Here is an 8,862-nt window from a genome sequence, read left to right as displayed (position 1 = left end):
TTCAAAAATCACTTAATTTCTTTTCCACTTTTATTTTCGAAAATTAATTAATGTTTTTCAAAATAATTTCAAAATTTTTCACTTGATTTTCGAAAATAAACTTCCCTCCCTCTCACATCCTTCTGTTTATGGAGTGCCACTCCTTCTCAATGCACAATTCGAACCTTATCTAACTAAAGTTCGAATTTATCTTCTCCTTCTTCTTTCTATTTCTCTTTTCCTCTGACACTTAAAGGAATCTCTATACTGTGACATAGAGGATTCCACATTTTCTTGTTCCCTTCTCTTTCATATGAGCAGGAGCAAGGACAAAGGCATTCTTGTTGAAGCTGATCCTGAACCTGAAAGGACTTTGAAGAGAAAGCTAAGAGAAGCCAAAGCACAACTCTCTTTAGAGGACCTGACCGAATTCTTCAAGGAAGAAAACATGGCAGCAGAAAACAACAACAATGCAAACAATGCAAGGAAGGTGCTGGGTGACTTTACTGCACCTACTCCTGATTTTTATGGGAGAAGCATCTCTATCCCTGCCATTGGAGCAAACAACTTTGAGCTTAAGCCTCAATTAGTTTCTCTAATGCAACAGAATTGCAAGTTCCATGGACTTCCAATGGAAGATCCTCATCAGTTTTTAGCTGAATTCTTGCAAATCTGTGACACAGTCAAGACTAATGGGGTTAACCCTGAGGTCTATAGACTGATGCTATTCCCTTTTGCTGTAAGAGACAGAGCTAGAATATGGTTGGACTCTCAACCTAAAGAAAGCCTGGACTCATGGGAAAAGCTAGTCAATGCCTTCTTGGCAAAATTCTTTCCACCACAAAGATGGAGTAAGCTTAGAGTGGAAGTCCAAACCTTCAGACAGAAGGATGGAGAATCCCTCTATGAAGCTTGGGAAAGATACAAACAATTAATCAGAAGATGTCCCTCAGACATGCTTTCTGAATGGAGCATCATAGGTATTTTCTATGATGGTCTCTCTGAACTATCCAAGATGTCCTTGGATAGCTCTGCAGGAGGATCTCTTCATCTGAAGAAGACGCCTACTGAAGCTCAAGAACTGATTGAAATGGTTGCAAATAACCAATTCATGTACACTTCTGAAAGAAATCCTGTGAACAATGGGACTAGTCAGAAGAAAGGAGTTCTTGATATTGATACTCTGAATGCCATTTTGGCCCAGAATAAAATATTGACTCAACAAGTCAATTTGATTTCTCAAAGTCTGTCTGGAATGCAAAATGCACCAAACAGTACTAAGGAAGCTTCATCTGAGGAAGAAGCTTCTGATCCTGAGAACCCTTCCATGGAAGAGGTAAATTACCTAGGAGAACCCTATGGTAACACCTATAATTCTTCATGGAGAAATCACCCAAATCTTTCATGGAAGAATCACGAGAGACCTCAACAAGGTTTCAATAACAATGGTGGAAGGAACAGGTTTAACAATGGCAAGCCTTTTCCATCATCTTCTCAGCAACAGACAGAGAGCTCTAAGCAGAATAATTCTGACTTAGCAACCATGGTCTCTGATCTGATCAAAACCACTCAAAGTTTCATGACTGAAACTAGATCTTCCATTAGGAATTTGGAAGGACAAGTGGGTCAGCTGAGCAAGAAAATTACTGAACTTCCTCCAAGCACTCTCCCAAGTAACACTGAAGAAAATCCAAAAGGAGAGTGCAAAGCCATAAACATGGCCGAATTCTGGGAGGAAGAAGAGGCAGTGAACGCCACTGAGGAAGGCCTCACTGGACGTCCACTGGCCTCTAATGAGTTCCCCAATGAGGAACCTTGGGAATCTGAGGCTCAGACTGAGACCATAGAGATTCCCTTGGACTTGCTACTGCCTTTCATGAGCTCTGATGAGTATTCTTCCTCTGAAGAGGATGAGTATGTCACTGAAGAGCAAGTTGCTAAATACCTTAGAGCAATCATGAAGCTAAATGACAAGTTATTTGGAAATGAGACTTGGGAAGATGAACCTCCCTTGCTCACCAAAGAACTGGATGACCTGTCTAGGCAGAAACTGCCTCAAAAGAGGCAGGATCCTGGGAAGTTTTCTATACCTTGTACCATAGGCACCATGACCTTCAAGAAGGCCTTGTGTGACTTAGGGTCAAGTGTAAACCTCATGCCCCTCTCTGTAATGGAGAAATTAGGGATCTTTGAGGTGCAAGCTGCAAAAATCTCACTAGAAATGGCAGACAACTCAAGAAAACAAGCCCATGGACTTGTAGAGGATGTTCTGGTTAAGGTTGAAAACCATTACATTCCTACTGATTTCATAGTCCTAGAGACTGGGAAGTGCATGGATGAATCCATCATCCTTGGCAGACCATTCCTAGCCACAGCAAAGGCTGTGATTGATGTTGATAGAGGAGAGTTGATCATTCAAGTGAATGAAGAATCCATGGTGTTTAAGGCCCAAGGATATCCCTCTATCATCATGGAGAAGAAGCATGAAGAGCTTCTCTCAAAACAGAGCCAAGCAGAGCCCCCACAGTCAAACTCTAAGTTTGGTGTTGGGAGGCCACAACCAAAATCTAAGTTTGGTGTTGAAACCCCACATTCAAACTCTAAGTTTGGTGTTGGGAGGTTTCAACAAGGTTCTGAGTGTTTCTGAGGCTCCATGGGAGTCCTCTGTCAAGCTAATGACACTAAAGAAGCGCTTGTTGGGAGGCAACCCAATGTTTTATAATTGATTATTTTCTTTTGTTATTTTATCTTTTTTGTAGGTTGATGATCATAAGAAGTCACAAAAACAATGAAAAAAGCAAAAACAAAATGAAAAACAGGAAGAAAAACAGCACACCCTGGAGGAAGATGCTGCTGGCGTTCAAACGCCAGTCAGCCTAGCAGTTGGGCGTTTAACGCCCAGTCTGGCACCTTTCTGGGCGTTTAACGCCAGAAAAGGGCACCAGACTGGCGTTAAACGCCAGTAAAGGGCAAGAACCTGGCGTTAAACGCCAGGAATGGGCACCAGCCCGGCGTTTAACGCCAGAAATGCCTCAAAACGTGGTTTTGAGCAACATATGGTGCAGGGATGACTTTTCCTTGACACTACAGGATCTGTGGACCCCACAGGACCCTACCATCACTCTCTCTCTTCTTCCCCCATTCACCAATCACCTCAACACCTTTTCCCCATCACCTATCAAATCCCATCTTTCTCTTCACCACTCACCCCAACAACCTCCTTCATAAAACCCTCACCCTTCAAATTCAAACCACTTTCCCTCCCAAACCCACCCTCAAATGGCCGAACCCTCATCCCCCTCTTTCCTATATATACCCCTCTTTACCCCTTCATTTTCACACAACCTAAACACCATTTCTCCCCCTTTGGCCGAACACACTACCCTCCCCTCTTCCTCATTTCTTCTTCTTCTACTCCCTTCTTTCTTCTTTTGCTCGAGGACGAGCAAACATTTTAAGTTTGGTGTGGTAAAAGCGTTGCTTTTCGTTTTTCCATAACCATTATGGCACCAAAGGCCGGAGAAACCTCTAAAAAGAGGAAAGGGAAAGCAAAGCTTCCACCTCCGAGTCATGGGAGATGGATAGATTCCTCTCAAAGGTGCATCAAGACCACTTCTATGAAGTTGTGGCCTTGAAGAAGGTGATCCCCGAAGTCCCCTTTTTACTCAAAAAGGGTGAATATCCGGAGATCCGCCATGAGATCCAAAGAAGAGGTTGGGAAGTTCTCACCAACCCCATTCAACAAGTTGGAATCTTGATGGTTCAAGAGTTCTATGCCAATGCATGGATCACAAAGAACCATGACCAAAGTGTGAACCCGAATCCAAAGAATTATCTTACTATGGTTCGGGGGAAATACTTGGATTTTAGTCCGGAGAGTGTGAGGGTGGCGTTCAACTTGCCTATGATGCAAGGAGATGAGCATCCTTTCACTAGAAGGGTCAACTTTGATCAAAGGTTGGACCAAGTCCTCACAGTCATATGTGAAGAGGGCGCACAATGGAAGCAAGATTCAAGAGGAAAGCCGGTTCAATTGAGAAGGCATGACCTCAAGCCCGTGGCTAGAGGATGGTTAGAGTTCATACAACGCTCAATCATTCCCACTAGCAACCGGTCCGAAGTTACCATAGACCGGGCCATCATGATCCATAGCATCATGATTGGAGAAGAAATAGAAGTTCATGAGGTTATAGCTCAAGAACTCTATAAAGTGGCAGACAAGACCTCCACTGTGGCAAGGTTAGCCTTTCCTCACCTCATTTGTCACCTCTGTTATTCAGTTGGAGTTGACATAGAGGGTGACATCTCCATTGATGAGGACAAGCCCATCACCAAGAAAAGGATGGAGTACACAAGAGACCCCTCTCACCATGAGATCCCTGAGATTCCTCAAGGGATGCACTTTCCTCCACAAAATTATTGGGAGCAATTAAACACCTCCCTAGGAGAGTTGAGTTCCAACATGGGACAACTAAGGGTGGAGCATCAAGAACACTCCATTCTCCTCCATGAAATTAGAGAAGACCAAAGAATCATGAGGGAGGAGCAACAAAGACAAGGAAGAGACATTGAGGAGCTCAAGCACTCCATAGGACCTTCAAAAGCAAGGAAGAGCCGCCATCACTAAGGTGGACCCATTCCTTGATTTCCTTGTTCTTTATTCCTTTGTTTTTCGAATTTTATGCTTTATGTTATCCATGTTTGTGTCTTATGATCATTAGTGTCTTAGTGTCTATGCCTTAAAGTTATGAATGTCCTATGAATCCATCACCTTTCTTGAATAAAAATGTGCTTAATTGAAAAAGGAAGAATTGCATGAATTTTGAATTTTATAATAGTTTAATTATTTTGATGTGGTGGCAATATTTTTGTTCTCTGAATGTATGTGTAAACAGTGCATATGTATCTTGAATTTGTGGTTCATGAATGTTGGCTCTTGAAAGAATGATGAAAAAGGAGACATGTTACTGAGGATCTGAAAAATCAATAAAATGATTCTTGAAGCAAGAAAAAGCTATTCAAAAAAAAAAAAAAAAAAAACCGAAAAAAAGAAAAAAAAAATCGAAAAAAAAGAAAGAAAAGAAAGAAAAAGAAAAGAAATAAAGTTGTGATCCAAGGCAAATAAGAGTGTGCTTAAGAACCCTGGACACCTCTAATTGGGGACTTTAGCAAAGCTGAGTCACAATCTGAAAAGGTTCACCCAATTATGTGTCTGTGGCATGTATGTATCCGGTGGTAATACTGGAAGACAGAGTGCTTTGGGCCACAGCCAAGACTCAATAAATAGCTATGTTCAAGAATCATCATACTTTACTAGGAGAATCATTAACACTATCTGGACTCTGAGTTCCTAAAGAAGCCAACCATTCTGAATTTCAAGGGATAGATTGAGATGCCAAAACTGTTCAGAGACAGAAGGTTAAAAGCCCCGCTCATCTAATTAATACTGATCTTCACAGATGTTTTTGGAATTCATTGCATATTCTCTTCTTTTGATCTTATTTGATTTTCAGTTGCTTGAGGACAAGCAACAATTTAAGTTTGGTGTTGTGATGAGCGGATAATTTGTATACTTTTTGGCATTGTTTTTAGTATGTTTTTGATATCTTTTAGTTAGATTTTAGTACATTTTTATTAGTTTTTATTTAAAATTCACTTTTCTGGACTTTACTATGAGTTTGTGTGTTTTTCTGTGATTTAAGGTATTTTCTGGCTGAAATTGAGGGACCTGAGCAAAAATCTGATTCAGAGACCAAAAAGGACTGCAGATGCTGTTGGATTCTGACCTCCCTGCACTCGAAGTGGATTTTCTGGAGCTACAGAAGCCCAATTGGCGCGCTCTCAACGGCGTTGGAAAGTAGACATCCTGGGCTTTCCAGCAATATATAATAGTCCATACTTTGTCCAAGATTTGATGGCCCAAACCCGCGTAGCAATCCGGCCTCAGAAATTCCAGCGTTAAACGCCGGAACTGGATTAAAAGTTGGAGTTAAACGCCCAAACTGGCATGAGAGCTGGCGTTTAACTCCAGAAAAGGTCTCTACACGAATTTCCTTGATTGCTCAGCCCAAGCACACACCAAGTGGGCCCGGAAGTGGATTTTTATGTCATTTACTCATTTCTGTACACCTTAGGTTACTAGTTTACTATTAATAGGACCTTTTACTATTGTATTAGTAGACTTTGGTAGCTATCTTCACTTTTATGCTATCTTAGATCTTTGGGAGGCTGGCCATTCGGCCATGCCTAGACCTTATGCTTATGTATTTTCAACGGTGGAGTTTCTACACACCATAGATTAAGGGTGTGGAGCTCTGCTGTACCTCGAGTATTAATGCAATTACTATTGTTCTTCCATTCAATTCCGCTTGTTCTTTTACCAAGATATCACTTGTCCTTCAACATGATGATGGTGATGATTGACGCCCATCACCACTCTCACCTATGAACAAGGTGACTGACAACCATTCTTGTTCTACAAGCATTCGAGGCTTAGTGAATATCTCTTGGATTCTTCGGAGTCTTCGTGGTATAGGCAGGACCTGATGGCAGCATTCAAGAGAATCCGGAAGGTCTAACCTTGTCTGTGGTGTTCTGAGTAGGATTCAATGACTGAATGACTGTGACGTGCTTCAAACCCTGAGGGCGGGGGCGTTAGTGATAACGCAAAAGAATCACTGGATTCTATTCCGCGCCTGATTGAGAACCGACAGATGAATTCCGCTATGCCGTGACAGGACATATGCAATCGCTTTCACTGAGAGGATGGGAGGTAGCTGCTGACAACAGTGAGACCCTACACGAGCTTGCCATGGAAAGGAGTAAGAAGGATTGGATGAAGGCTGTAGGAAAGCAGAGAGACGGAAGGGAAGGCATCTTCATACACTTGTCTGAAGCTCTTACACCAATGATATACATAAGTATCACTATCTTTATCTTTATGTCATTTTCGTTCATCATCATACATTTGAGTTTGCCTGACTAAGATTTACAAGATGACCATAGCTTGCTTCAATACTAACAATCTCCGTGGGATCGACCCTTACTCACGTAAGGTTTTATTACTTGGACGACCCAGTGCACTTGCTGGTTAGTTGTGCGAAGTTGTGTAATGCCATGGTATTGAGCGCACCAAGTTTTTGGAGCCATTACCAGGGATTATGAGAGTTGTGAAAAAGTATAGTTCACAATTTCGCCGACCAGCTTCCAGGTATAATCAAAAGGTAGTGCCAAGAGATTTCACGAAGGATAATCTCGTCTTAATCCGAAATGATATTGGAACAACTCGACCCGGAGAAGGGAAGTTGGCAGCTAACTGAAAAGGACCCTACCGAGTCACAGAAGTACTTGGAAAGGGCTACTACAGACAGTCCGAACTCGAGGGACGAGAACTCCTCAGATCATGGCATGCCTGTAACCTAAGAAGGTACTATAGCTAGGAAAGGTAAAAAGATCTCAAGACGCACTCTTTTTCCTGAAAAAGGTTTTTTAATGAGGCGTCAAGATTGAGACTTGAGGATACAAAAACTTCTGCCTATATATACATGTATATTTTTACATTTCCGTTAAATAAAATACATTTCAGATATTCTACAAATTCCCAAGACGCATTAATCTGAAGCTTTCATCGTCCGATTATAAAGCAACAGATCGACAGAAAGTGAAGGAAAAATTCACTATACGATCTTGATAGGAATGATTGATCGACAAAGGTGAAAACGCGATTCACCTAAAGACCGATCAAACCGGGATAAAAATCACCATCTACAAATCGACAAAGATGAACACAGAATAATGCAAGAAGTTATCGAAAGTGATCCCAAAAAAGAGCCTGACGAGGTCTTATGGATTGCTATATAATAACTTAAAAAGACTGGTCGATACCAAAAAATTGGACCAAGTCAACCCAAGTTATCAACAAATCCCTGGAAAGAGGTCTGGCCAACCCTATTAAAGAGGAATTCCTATAACTTAGAAGAGATCGACCTAACGAAGTCGGTCTCCTACAAAACAAGTTGTAAAAGTAATCCCTGAAAGAGATCTAACAAAGGTCCAAGAAAGAGGATTACAAAAATAACTTAGAAGAGATCGACCCAACGAAGTCGATCTCCTCCAAGATAAAGTTGTAAAAGTAATCCCTGAAAGAGACCTACTAAAGGTCCAAGAAAGAGGATTACAAAAACAACTTAGAAGAGATCGACCTAACGAAGTCGGTTTCCTACAAAACAAGTTGTAAAAGTAATCCCTGAAAGAGACCTAACAAAGGTCCAAGAAAGAGGATTACAAAAACAACTTAGAAAGAGATCGACCTAACGAAGTCGGTCTCCTACAAGACAAGTTGTAAAAGTAATCCCTGAAAGAGACCTAACAAAGGTCCAAGAAAGAGGATTACAAAAACAACTTAGAAAGAGATCGACCTAACGAAGTCGGTCTCCTACAAGACAAGTTGTAAAAGTAATCCCTGGAGACCTAACAAAGGTCCAAGAAAGAGGATTACAAAAACAACTTAGAAGAGATCGACCTAACGAAGTCGGTTTCCTACAAAACAAGTTGTAAAAGTAATCCCTGAAAAAGACCTAACAAAGGTCCAAGAAAGAGGATTACAAAAACAACTTAGAAGAGATCGACCTATTGAAGTCGGTCTCCTACAAGACAAGTTGTAAAAGTAATCCCTGAAAGAGACCTAACAAAGGTCCAAGAAAGAGGATTACAAAAACAACTTAGAAGAGATCGACCCAACGAAGCCGGTCTCCTACAAAGATAAGTTATAAAAGTAATCCCTTAAAGAGACCTAGCAAAGGCCCAGAAAAGAGGATTACAAAAATAACTTAGAAGGGGACCAACATAAAAGAAATCGGTTATAAGGCGCTAAAATACAAGCAA

At 41.3% G+C, this 8,862-nt stretch overlaps 1 non-coding gene across 1 annotated transcript; it reads right to left on the bottom strand.

Moving 5' to 3' along the window:
- Positions 1 to 832: 832 nt before the first annotated feature.
- Positions 833 to 940, bottom strand: LOC130984219 (small nucleolar RNA R71). Its single transcript, XR_009088167.1, has one exon. It is a non-coding gene; the product is annotated as a small nucleolar RNA R71 (small nucleolar RNA).
- Between the last annotated feature and the right edge of the window lie 7,922 nt (positions 941 to 8,862).

The sequence above is a fragment of the Arachis stenosperma genome, chromosome 5, assembly GCF_014773155.1.
Source record: "Arachis stenosperma cultivar V10309 chromosome 5, arast.V10309.gnm1.PFL2, whole genome shotgun sequence".
NCBI lineage: Eukaryota > Viridiplantae > Streptophyta > Magnoliopsida > Fabales > Fabaceae > Arachis > Arachis stenosperma.
This window is presented reverse-complemented; position numbering and strand designations above follow the sequence as displayed.